The following is a 12,625-nucleotide window of genomic DNA, read 5'->3' as shown; positions in this document are numbered from 1 at the left end:
GAGACCCAAGCATAAATATTGAATACAGGCTTAATTGGTTACCTTTTTTTGCTTCATACCAGTGGAAATTCTTACTAGATGTTTCTTCATAGTCTTTTGAAGTAAGGTCTTATCCTGAAAGAAAGCTCAACCCACATGTTAATCAGAAGCTTCCCATTTACTGTGTTTCACTGTAAACCAGCTTCCTTAGTTGTGTTTTTTTTAAAGGAAGGTGCCTGTGCTTTTTGCTATTCTTTAATTCTGTTTAACCTGAAACATGGCACAGAAAACTGCAAATTTGTCCATGATGAATAGACCAGAGAGTGTTGCTGACAAATTCAGTCTGTTAAGTCATGCAGGGTGTTGCTGGAAAGGATTTGGTTATGATAAAAGTGTTTGCAGTTGTGCTGAGGATGTAGGAGACACAAAGGCATCTGAAACAAATACTGGGAAAAACACAACAGACTGCAAGTAAGCCCCAAAATTTTCCAAGAGTAATTTCTAAAAGTATCCTGACAGTTATTCTATCATTATTCATGTAAATAGCCAAGCTGAAGTAATTCAGATGTTTTAGATAGGATAAAACTTTGTTACAGCCAATGGCTGTAACCTGACATGATATATGGCTCTGTGTCACCACTGGTTCAGTGACAATACAGGGGCATTGTTGAAACAGCAGATTATTAGGGAAGTTAGAAGCACTATAAAAGACAGGATCATGCCAGATTTTTGTTCCCAAGTTACGTGACAGAATGAGTACAATTTTGAAAGCTTTGACATCATCCAGAATAGAAACATAGCTTTTAGTATTTTAGTAATAGTGTTATTAACAAACTATCTCTAACCCATGTCAAAGTACTTAATGTGCTATAATAACATCAATTAAAATACAATAATGGACTTAATAATGTGGCACATAATGGGAAAAAATATTCATGTGGATTATGTCTTCATACCCAAGAGAGACATTCTAATGAAAGACGCTATAATGAACGTAACACTAAACAGTTTTAATATGAGTTAGAAATATGCTGGGATAGAAAATAGTGTGGGTAAAGTCAAAACCATGTCCAGAATGTTCATTGGCTGCTTTGCTTGTTGTTTTGAATTCATAAATCTTCAAAGGACCACTAAAAAAAGCTGGTCATTGGCCCAGGTAAGTTTGATCTGCACTTTTGAGCCAAAATTCCATGTAAATTCCATTTTTCCAAGGGCAGGTCATCTTGGTGTCCTGTTCCAGGACTTGCCTCTCCCGATGGCTGCACTCACATCACTGGGTGCTGGCATGGCAGTGACAGCAGTAACCATTCCGGGTACTCAAGAGACCCCGGCCCAGTACTGGCACTGCAGGCTGAGGTTGCTCACCGCTGGCTGCACCCAACAGCTCTGGTTTGTCTCATCCTAGCACTTTACAGCCCAAGTCCATTTTGCTTAGCCTTGGGCACAGAGCTTGGCTTTCTTCTGGAGACACCTCTTCATAATCAGGACACAGGAGGTGGTGGCACATTTGGGATCCAGCAGCCTGCTGTCCTGTTGGACAAGCTGAGGCTTTCTGTGTATGTCAGCCCTGTGCAGGGTGTGCTGTTGGCTGGGGACAGCTGCTCTGCCTGGAATTCCCCTTTTGGAAGGTCCCAGGCTGTGTCTGCACCACACAACACCAGAGTGCTCCTGTTTGTCAGCCCTGTCATGGACTTCAGATACCTGATTCATTAGTCCCTTCTATTAAAACACGTGCAAGCAGGTCATTTATTTTTTAGGCATCATTCAGTTAGTTAGGCATTTGCTTTTGCTTACTGGCCTTTCCTCCGCATATTTGAAAATCCAGCTGCAAGCAAATGGTGATGCAGAGGATGCGGAATTCACTTTTACCAGGCTCCATTTCACCCAGCAGTCCTGTGCTCCTGGCACAGGAGGCAATGACAGTGCCTGTCACCTGCCACCTCTGGCCAGGTACCTGAGTGGAGATCAGGCCAGAGGCAGCAAGAGGAGATCCAGGCTTTCCTTGGGGAAGGCAGGAGAGGCCGCTGTGTGTTTGAGACCTGGTGAGTCCATCCTTCACTCTCTGCTTCCAGGGTGCTTCAATTAGGCCCCATGCAACATGTTAAGGCTTTCACCTGAGTTCCTGGTTTCTATTGAGGGATTGGTTACAGGGCTGAGCTGTATAAATTGCTTCCTGAGACTTCTGGAAACTGAGTCTGGAATGGGAGAATGCTCTTAAAACTATGTTTACAATGAACTCAGTTCTAATGAAACTTCATTCTGCAGTTTTTATGAGTTAAATTCAGTTTTATATTCAAGAACTCATTTCTACATTGTAATAAAATACATCCAAAGGCTACTTTTTTTTTCCTTAACCTGCTTATTCTAGCAGTATAAATTCTTTTTGTATTTTACTGATTCCAAGACAAAATAACATCAGAATTCATGAACAATGACAGCTAAGTAATTACTACAGAAAGCAAATCTACTGAAAAAGTGTTTTGAAGAGGCACTCAAATAATTAAAAAACAGTGGTGCAGAATGAACCATGCAATGACCTAAACAAGAAAATATATAGCACAGAAAGTAAAGAAAATGGAATATAATTGGAGTTCATTAATTTCCTAGCTACATGCTATATCCCTTAAAATATGCTGCTACACTTTTCTCACTCCTTTCTTTTCTGTATGTTTCAGTGTACCTTTCCAGCAATGTGATTTAAGTGTTTATACCCACTGTATACCCTTGTTATGTTTATTATCCACAATGTGATTTGTATAAACAAACAAGCAGATAGGCTTTATTGGGCTTGCAATCAAAAAGCTCTAGTAAGAGATGCATTTAAGTAATTCTCCAGTACAAAGGCACAAACTAAAAAGAACTTAGAGTAATACAATAAAAATTGCACAAAGAATACACTGGACATTCCAGGTGTGTTTTTGTGCCATTCCAGAAGCAGTACAATCCCTGATCACTCTGGTTCAGCCCAGAACCTTCTATATTTGTCTCGCCTCAGGATCTGCTTGATTTAAATAGTCTCAGCATAAGCATGTTTTCTAAATGTACAGTATAAACAGCCCCACCTCCCAGTCAAGCAGCTGAGGACATTGTAGGTTAATATGAACAACTGCCTGTGGTATAGTTAATATTCATTGCCAGGACCCCAGCTTTGGTGGAATAATGAAGTAGGCAAGATCTGTGTCTTACTGAGCAGACACTGTAATTGGGGACTTACTGACTTTAAAAATCAAATGGCTAGACATAAAACCTGCTGGGGAAATGACAGGAAGGAAAGTGATGGAAAGAGGAACATAGTACTGTTTACTGAGTGAAGGTACGAGAAAATGGATTGGAAAGGAACAGTTTGAAACTGTCGCCCTTTGGGTCACATCTCTGCAAGCTGTGGAGTACCTTCTACATGGGGAACCTTGCACCTTGCCAGGTACAAACCCCATCAGGAGACTTTCTGGTATCAAAGAGGCATCAGAATTTGAGATTTAAGTGAAGTAATGAATGATCCAAGGAGATGAGACAGAGAAGCTTGTCTGATCAGGTCATGATCTCAAAGACAAGGTGCTGGGGAGGAGGGAATAGATCAAATGAGACCTAACTGGTTATTGAAGTACCCATGGCCACGTGTGTACTGCAAGCTGAGGTATAACTAACTCAGACAAGATAATTACCAAAGCCCTCTGCTCCCTCCTCTCCTCTCCCCTGGCTGCTTTCCTGTTAGATGATTTGGGAAATCAAAAATCTCAGCAGCTAATCTATACCACCAGTTTTCTGTCACCCCAGCAGTTCCTTTTTCTAATGAATAATGAATGTATGCTGACCCTGACGTGATAACGGTGCAGAATATTTCCAGTTTCTTGAAGGTCACAATAAATTTTGGAAAGCATTGTCAGCATTAAAAGGCTCTGGTGTTCTTTCACCTAAAGCTAGATATAGATGTGCTATGACTTTCATTTGACTCATATCAATGTTTGTGAACGATGTACAGCTCAAATGATGAAGAGACCAGCACCAGCATCTTTTGCTCAGTTTGCTGCTGTGTTACAGTTGGTTGGCCTATACCTGTACAGCTGCTACTGGGTAGAAAGCCTCTATAAACAGGCTGTCAGGTTTAATTGGACTACCTGGTAAATATATTGATAGTAAATAAGATGTGCTTTTGCTGAACTATTCTCCTTGGATTTACTGAGGGCTGCAGCAGCTCAGTACTTCCCAGGATGAGACCCAAGGTGCCTGCTGTTGCTCACATCAAATACAATTGCAATTTCATCATTGATGTTTCTACCAGCAAGACTAAGCCTCGAAACTTGTGGAAGGCTTTTGAACTTCTTTTGATCTGTGCACAACACAGCAGCGAGGCTCTCCAACGCTGTTGAGTGCGTATTGTGGGAGACTGAAATAGCCGATACAAGTTGTGACAACGCAGCCAAATGAGCCACGTTCCTGAGTGTTTGTTTTCTCAGAGCCCTGGAGACGGTAGCTACGGGAAAATCTTGAGTTCATTAAAATCAAAGGAGCTCCTGGTGTGCGTGACTGCTGAGAAAGGTGACAGGGAGTGTTCCCTGGACAGAGAACAATGTGTGTGTGTAAGTGTGTGTGCCTGTGTGATAATATGCCCATTGTGCTTTTTGAGTCAATTTAATGAATTCTAATAGCCCGACTTAATGCTTTCTGAATGCTGCACAGCAGTGGGATGCGATTGTTTGTTAGTAGGTAAAATATTTTGCTGATGGCTGAAGTGGGACTTTTTAGCAGACTTATTTATTTAATGATAAAAAATGTTATTGAGTCAAATGTGCTGATTCTACTTTTGTAAGCTAGCCTGCCTGCTCGGTCTGATAGCCCGACTGCACATACATGAATGACGCCAGCCTTAAGAAAAAGGAGTGTCAGCATCCCTTCCTGGTAATGACAAATGCTATTTGCTCCAGAAATACAGTTCTTTAGCAAGCAGAAGGAGTAATTCCAAGTTTACACAAGGCAGCAAGGGAGAAGGAGTCCCTCTCTCCTGGAATCAGTCACACAGTCCCATTCCTGCTCCCAAGCCCTCTTGGTCAAACGTGCCCGAGGCTGTTAATTTCACAGTCCTCTGGTTCAGATAAGTTAAGCAATCAGAAAAGCATCTGATTTCTACCCTTAAAATTGCATTTCATGTTGCTTTTTCTTCAAATGTTAGTTTGAAAAGTTGCCTTAAAAAAATAGCTGACTTTGTGGTCTGCTTATCATTACACCTCATTGGGACTGAAACGACTCGAAATAAGCAACGCCACTGGAGTTTGTCTCCTTCTGGGCCGGGGTACCCAGGGCTTGCAGATGCCCCTGGGGCATTTAGGAGAAGTGTTCACAGATGCCAGGACTGGAAAATGTACAGATTTACTGCAAAAGGCCATGGAAGGAGGAGCACGGAAAATGTTCCCTGTAGCCGATTAGCACCCTCCCCCAAGGGGTGAGTGAGGGAGCCAGTGCTTCAGGCAAAGCCCATTTTGTTAAAAACGGGACCACACTCCCGGTACGAAAAGAGATTTCAGCATTTATTGTAACAAAAAGAAAGGCCTAAAGCAAGGGGGCTCGCAGGCCGAGCAGCAGCGTTCCCGTCGAGGATGCTGCAGAGCCAGCGCTGGGTCCTCTGAGCAGCAATGTCCCCGACGTTCCAGGTGGAGCGGCACGGAGTCAGTGGGTCAGATGCCCCTTTTTATCCTGTTTCTGTCCCTTTGGATTGGTTTCTTTTTGGATCCTTCATTTGCATGAAGGTTTAAGGTGCTTGATTGGCCCATTATAGTTCTGTCCAGGCCGACTCAGTTCGCTGCGGGGTGGTGCAATTTACTTAGGTGTATTATGGTATGTTGAGTACCATATTTCTTATAACTACTCCTTTAAACACCTTTTACCATAACCAAACAGTACATGCTTAACAATTATCAACTATTTCACAACAGTTTCTAACCTATTTTTAACAGTCTCACACCGGGGCTTTGTGGGCTTCAATGCTGCTGTTGTACAGCAGTTTCCAGGTAAGGGAGTGCTGTCCTTACTTCCAGCATTTTGCCTGAAGGGAAACACATATCCGTGCTAATATCACAAACAAACAAACAAACAAACAAGCAAAGCCAAGATGATTTTACCTTTCAAACATACCTAGAAATCACTGCTTTAGTCAACTTAATGTGGATGACCCATCCCTGGGAGTGTTCAGGGCCAGGTTGGATGGGGCTTTGAGCAACCAGGTTGGAATTAGATGATCTTTAGGGGCCCTTCCCACCCAATCAAGTATGGTTCTGTGACAATACTTGAGGAGAAAAATGTTTTGCTGTTTTAACTAATGCAAGATACTCCATGGCAGATCTGACATGGTCTCCCAGCTACAGAAAGTAAATACAGCAGTGTCTTTTCAAGAAATGCATCTTTGCTAGTACAAAGTAGCTACTTCAGGTGGAAGAGCTCAGATTCAGGCATCATCAGTTTGCAGTGCTGCATGTAATCTTTCAAACCCTTGCTTTTGGACAGGCAGCTTCTTGCTGACCACAGCCAGAGCAGCAAGGAAGATAACTTGACAACTTTATGCCTTCTTCTGTCACTCTGAATGCTGGAACCACTTGTCCCTGTGTTACAAAACATCAAACATCTTCTCTCCATCATCTGACAGTGAGGTGAATCTTACCTGCTGACGTGATTGCTTCTTTCTGGCCAAGAATATGCTCATTTGCTGAATTTATCACGTTCAAAACTGAGTCTTGAAATAAATCTCTCACCTCTTTATGTCTCCCGTGTTGGAGTTTGGGAAGAATAGACAGAATCACATGATGGACTAGAATAACACAATCAAATTACCATATAGCAACCAAGAAAAAGCTAAAATAGCAACATGATGCTGTTTCATTCTGGTGCTGGAGCACAGCCCATTTGCAGTCTCCTTTTCTCTGCTGCACCCTTTCTGTGATAAAAATTCTGTTATCCAAGGGTACCTTGAAAAACCACCTGTAACAGACTCCCAAGCTGTAGAAAAGAGGAATCAATTACATGGAAAGGCCGATTTTACATGCATGCTACATCCCAAATGTTTTAAAGACATTTTAAAGACATTTAAAGCTTTGCCACCAGTGAAAATGTATTTAACTGATCACACTTAAAAGCCAGTCATATTTTCAAGCTGAGCTTATTTTATGATTCTTATAAATACATGAAATAATAATTGTTACTCATGGAAAAACAAAAGTATTTTCTTTATTGTATAAAACATAAAAGGAGATAGCGTTTCCTCCAGTTCAAAAGCACTCAAATCTGCTGAACTCTTGAAAATTTTGGACACAGAGGTAGTGCATAGAGTGGCTGCCAAAATATCTCAGGGGGATCATTCTTGACAGAAATCCCCTTTTCCTGTGTGTGCAGAGCTGATTCCCATATCTCTCCTTGAGGGTCTGCTTTGCTCAGGCACTGGTTAACAAAAGTTGGACCAGAATTCAGGCACTTCTCAACCCTAATGAACTTTATGACCTGCACTGCTAGAATGAAAAAACAGAAAAGCAAGTGAAAAGCAACCCTGCCCAAACCCCTAAATCTAGTTCAAATAAGTATTAATAGAACTAATTAGTTAGTTTTGATTTGCTGAATCCCATCCAGTAAAAATGTTTCAGGATCAGACAAGCATCCATCATCCAGACCAGCTGCTCTTAGACAGGTCATTATATGTGAACAATGGCTATTGATTAACAAAACCCTTGGCCCAGAGTTTGCAAAACTCTGAAATTTATCACCTGGCTTTCAGAGGTACCAAATATTCAGTGCTGTTCACCTCAGGCAAATCTGGCAGCTACTTGGCACTTCTGAGATTAGGGGCGTTTACTTGGCTCGGTAAGTGTGGATTTATAAACCTAGACTTCCTGTTCAAATTTGCAAGGGTTTATATGCTTGCTAAATCAATGCCATTTCATGAAAATAAGAGAATGAAATAATAAGATAGGCTAATGTACTTTTGAGGGCTGTGCTCAAGACTTTTTCTCCTGGTTCTACCAGTCCCGGTTCCCCTTTACATGGCCCATCTATCTCAGTGGGGCAGAAGAAGACATCACTGACAGAGATGTATGGACCTGCTGGTGACGGCTTCACTCCTTTGTGAATTAATATTAGGAAGGGTTGTGGGTCTTGCTGAGGCCCTCCCTCCTCTCCCTCCTCAGCAGCAGTGCTGGCTGGGTGCAGCAAGTCCCTGCAGACCTCCTCCCCAGCCCCAGGGCACTCTGCACCACAGCTGGGTGCCATGGTCAAGCCATGACCTGATCTCTCCACAAACTGCCTTGTTGTATGCCGGGCTGGTTCAGTTAGGGGTTTTAATAAATGTTTGTTAGTTGGTTCTATGTACCCCCATTTTCCCCTCACAATGGTTCGCTCCGAGTCACCATTGGAGCTCTTACATGTCCATCTTATAGCCACCCCCTGTTTATTCCTGAAAGTTCTGTGTCAGTCATCCCATCCTTGCAATCCTATTTGTCCCAGAACACTGTACCTGCGGCGTCACGCTCTTTCTCCCAGGTCCGTAGCAGCTCCGGCGCCTCCCCCCGGACGCCCGGGTCCGCCGCTTCTCTCCCGTGTGCCGCTGCCGCTGGCACTCCGGTCGGGGTCTGCCGGGTTCTGTCGCCCGTGCAAGGATCCGAGGCAAAGAGGGAAGGAATGTCCAAATCACCCACGAGGAAGGTGGGAGAGAAGTGGTGGACCCGGGCGTCCCGGGGGAGGTGGCGCCGAAGGGCGCTGGAGCTGCTCCGGACCCGGGAGAAAGAGCGCAATGCCGCAAGTGGCATCCCACATTGGGCGGCACTTGCGGCTGTGCGTTACGTTTCCCGCCCTGGTCAGCTCCCAAGAGCACGGCTTGGCGCCTCGACTTCTCTTGTCAGGGTCGGTGCTGCCACTACTTACGGGCGCTTCTGCAGCTGCACCCTGGGGTGGGCTGGCTACGCATTGTCGTCGGCGCGAGGGAAGGAAATAAAGAGGCAGGGAATTGTCTAAATCCATCCTCGTGGCGGCTGGATGCTTTATTGGTTGTGGAAGCCGCGATGGAGAAGCCGCGGCCGCTCCCAACCCCACGTGGACAGATCTGGCCCCGAGGTTGGGGTGCCACAGAGGGATATAGGGGTGGGACAGGGGAGGACAGGAACCCTCCGGCCAATGAACGCAGACGCCGTGGCATTGACGTGTGCCACAATGGCCAATGGGAACTCCTGGGGCCGGGCGGGGGAGTGGGCACAGGAGTGGCAGGGGGAAAACCCAATGGCAGGCAGCCTGGGGCTAACTTCTGTGGGGGGGGGGGGGGGGAACATGGGGGATACACCAGGATACATGGAACCGGTAAGCTAACAAAGACCACAACCCCAAATCTGAACCTAAAGCCCAGGATGCAACAGTACCCACCTCTGTTGTGTTCCTGTAGGTTGCCATGACCCACGTCACTCCCCTGTTGTCTGTCCCCATTGGGCGAGGGGGGCTTCCGATCCTGTCTGCCCGCCCCCTATTTAACCCCGTGCCCCCTTTGTTCAATCGCCATTTTGTCCACACACGCGCTTGGGGACAGCCACTTCAGCCATCGTAGCAGCTGCATGGGAAATAAACGTTCTCCAGCCACACAGGCAAGGTGTGCCTACCTCATCCCTTTGTCTCCTCTCAGCGTTCGGCTACAAAAGCGGCAAACCCACGCCGGAGCGCTTTGTCCTAAAGCCTCCGCGCACGCAGCAGCCCCGGTCTCACCAAAAGGCAGAGCCTAGCCGGGCGCCCCGGCTGCCCGAGGCCGGGGTGAGAAGAACAAAAACCGCACTGCATAAACACTTTCTCTCCCACAAAGGGAAGGATGCAAACCATGTGCTTTCTTCACTGAAGAATAGAAAAGGAGGCTGTATCAGAATCACTAATTATTTTTGCTAATAAAATCGAACATAGAGTGTGACTGTCTCTCTTGAGCAAATATTATCTCCCACTGACAGAGGAAGATGAATTGTGCTAACTCTACTGGCGCCAGCACTCGTTTGGAGCACCCTGTCAGGACATCAGTACTGCAGCAGTGTTGCTGGCCATGCTTTCTTCTGCTTGCAAATCACTCTGCTTTCAGAAAATGCTGCCAACACTGGATCTGTCAAAACCAACTCTGTGTTACAGGGTTTTCCCCCTTTTCTGTGACCTTGGTGGTAATTAAGTGTCTCTTTCTCACAGGGAAAAATATGTGAAGCACGAATTGGACCTGTTGGCCTGGCTGCTGATTTATGGGTCAAGTCTCTAGCTGTTACAGACAAAATTTTTAAGTCTGATTAAGAAACCCTGCTGATTTAAGGATCTCACAAGAAATGTGTGCATAATGAATTATCTACAGATGATAATTCAAATTATTTCTTGATGATTCATATCACCTTCTTCTATTAAATTATCATTTTAGAAGTTTAACAAGGGCAATGCAAATGGACAGGTGGTGGCATTACAACATACATAACAGGTCAGTAGAGCAGCATTCTGCAAATTTGAGTAAGTGGCATTTGGTCCCAATCAGATATGCCAACAGAAAGCAAAGGCTTAAGGAAAAAGCCAAACTGGTATCATTACAGGGTAAATGTTTGCCTCTTGTGTGTCTGAACCTGTGATAAGTTTTTTCCTCTCTTGAGCAAAAGTTTCCAGTGAGCAGTCTGCAGTAAAATCCTGTTCCAGAATTACTTGCCATATTAGCATTAGGTCTTAATTGCAGTATTATTTGCCAGTAGCAAATGGCACTGTCTGTTCTTGCTTAGGAAACACTGAGAGCTACCAGGCATCACCAAAATATATATGTACATGAGTAACAGGTACATACAAAGACAAGTAGAATTGTGTGGCAGAATAAACATTATTTTTCCTTTCTGAGTTCAGCTTGCTGGATCTTAAACCTACATGCCTGGGAACCTGGAAACACCTGCTGTTCCCCGTGTTCTCTGGAAGGGGTGTGTAGCAAATCAGTACTGCAGACACCATGTGTCTCTTATGTTGTGATGGTGGAAGGAAACAGTGAGCTTGAGTAGTGGGAACTGGGAGGTGCAAATGCACTGATTCTGATGTTGTTTTAGTGACATGTATTATTTTTCTCCAAGTAAATGCATGATACCAATCTCTGTCTCTCCATCTGACATATATCAAGAAAGTACTAGAAAATGCAATTAGCCACTGTTAGTCTTTACCATGACAGCTCCCAGTAAGAAGGCTCTACTTATTTCTGTCTGTGTTTCATGAGCTGATGTGGGCAAGGTCTGAAAAGCAGCTCTGTACCTCCAACCTTCTCCAGCAGTACCGTTTTCTTATGGCTGGGTGTTAACCAGAGAATGCAGAGCAGATGGCAGGGGGTGGCCTGGACCACAGCACTCGTGTCATTGCAGCCCTGGCAGGGACTAAGGATCTGCTCCTAGCCACCATGTGAGCTCCATCCCAGGTGGAGATCAGCTAAGCACATCAGGGAAATCAGAAAATTGTGTCTGTGTTCTGAAGGTACAAGTGGCAAAGGCAAATGGCACAGTTCCACCTCTGCAGCAGTTTCACAAAGAGATTGTGCTCTTTCTGAGAAACATTAGCTCTGCAATTGCTTAAACCCTGGGGTTTTGTATTATCTAGCCAATACATAGGCTAAAAATGAACAAAACCATATTCTGGACTCCAGTGATTTTTACTTCCATTGCCTGTAACCAGCATCTTCCTGGCAATAACTTAGTATGCCTAGTGAAACAAGGCTTCAACAAATGCACTTAAAATGTAATTAATGTACAGAAAACCAGACCTGAACAGCTTGTGCAAGAAAAATTACTTTCAGCAGGAGGATTTCCATCTTTTCCACAGGGAACTTCTATGTACATACTTATGCAGTGCATGCACAGTAAAATCTAGTGTGTTCTGGACACCCAGGGCTTTGCTGAGCTTCCTGAAATGCTGCTCAGCACACAGAGCCCAGCCTGATGCTTGGCACACAGGAGTCAGTGCACCTTCACTGCACTGCATGCCAACTCTGGCTTGGGATCTGTGGGGTGTCAGGGCAGAGCCACTGCCCCAGGTGAGTCTCAGATGCCCTGAAATCCTCAATGACTGCCCCAAGAAGCCTTTTTAACATTTTTGGATGGGAGAAAAAAGTGCTGTTGGGGCAGTGGAGGTGGTGGCTGCTTGAGATGCTCGAGGGCACACAGTTCAAACCAGCCAAACCAGTGACACCTGTCTTCAGAGGATGTTGAAAAGTGTTTGTGAATTGCATTTTCTTAACTTGTGATTTTTCTTAATTTATGAACCAGTTGCTTTACAGCCAATACGAGAACACTGTTAAAACACAAAATCATATTAGCACGTCCTTCCATTAGCTTTCAGTGTAATCTTAGTGGCTTTAAATGGTTTTACCTAGTCACAGACACTTTTTGCAGCCTATAAACACTAGCATCTAATTTTTACTTTTTTTCTGCACTTCCAGGGGTGAAATTAACACAAATCAGTCTTGTGATTAATGATATCTCTCTACGAATATAAGCTCTTCTGCACTCACTTCTCTAAATTTCTAACACAGATCCTTTAGCATCTACTTCTCTTCTTAATGTCTATCCTAAAAATGTAGTATTCTTGTAACAAAACTCTTAGTATTTCTCTAATAGGTCTCTTAAATTCTCTCTCAGCAGGAGTATCATCT

The 12,625-nt window shown here is 44.3% G+C and overlaps 1 long non-coding RNA gene across 1 annotated transcript; it reads left to right on the top strand.

The window, feature by feature from the left end:
- The first annotated feature begins 4,489 nt into the window (after positions 1 to 4,489).
- LOC128784744 (uncharacterized) lies at positions 4,490 to 6,726 on the top strand. Its single transcript, XR_008429600.1, has 4 exons — positions 4,490 to 4,556; positions 4,792 to 4,875; positions 5,928 to 5,981; positions 6,475 to 6,726. It is a non-coding gene; the product is annotated as an uncharacterized LOC128784744 (long non-coding RNA).
- Positions 6,727 to 12,625: the final 5,899 nt, after the last annotated feature.

This window comes from Vidua chalybeata, chromosome 2 (assembly GCF_026979565.1).
Source record: "Vidua chalybeata isolate OUT-0048 chromosome 2, bVidCha1 merged haplotype, whole genome shotgun sequence".
In the NCBI taxonomy this organism is placed as follows: Eukaryota; Metazoa; Chordata; class Aves; order Passeriformes; family Viduidae; genus Vidua; species Vidua chalybeata.
Note: the sequence above shows the minus strand (reverse complement) of the source record. Positions and strands in the feature narration are given on the sequence as shown.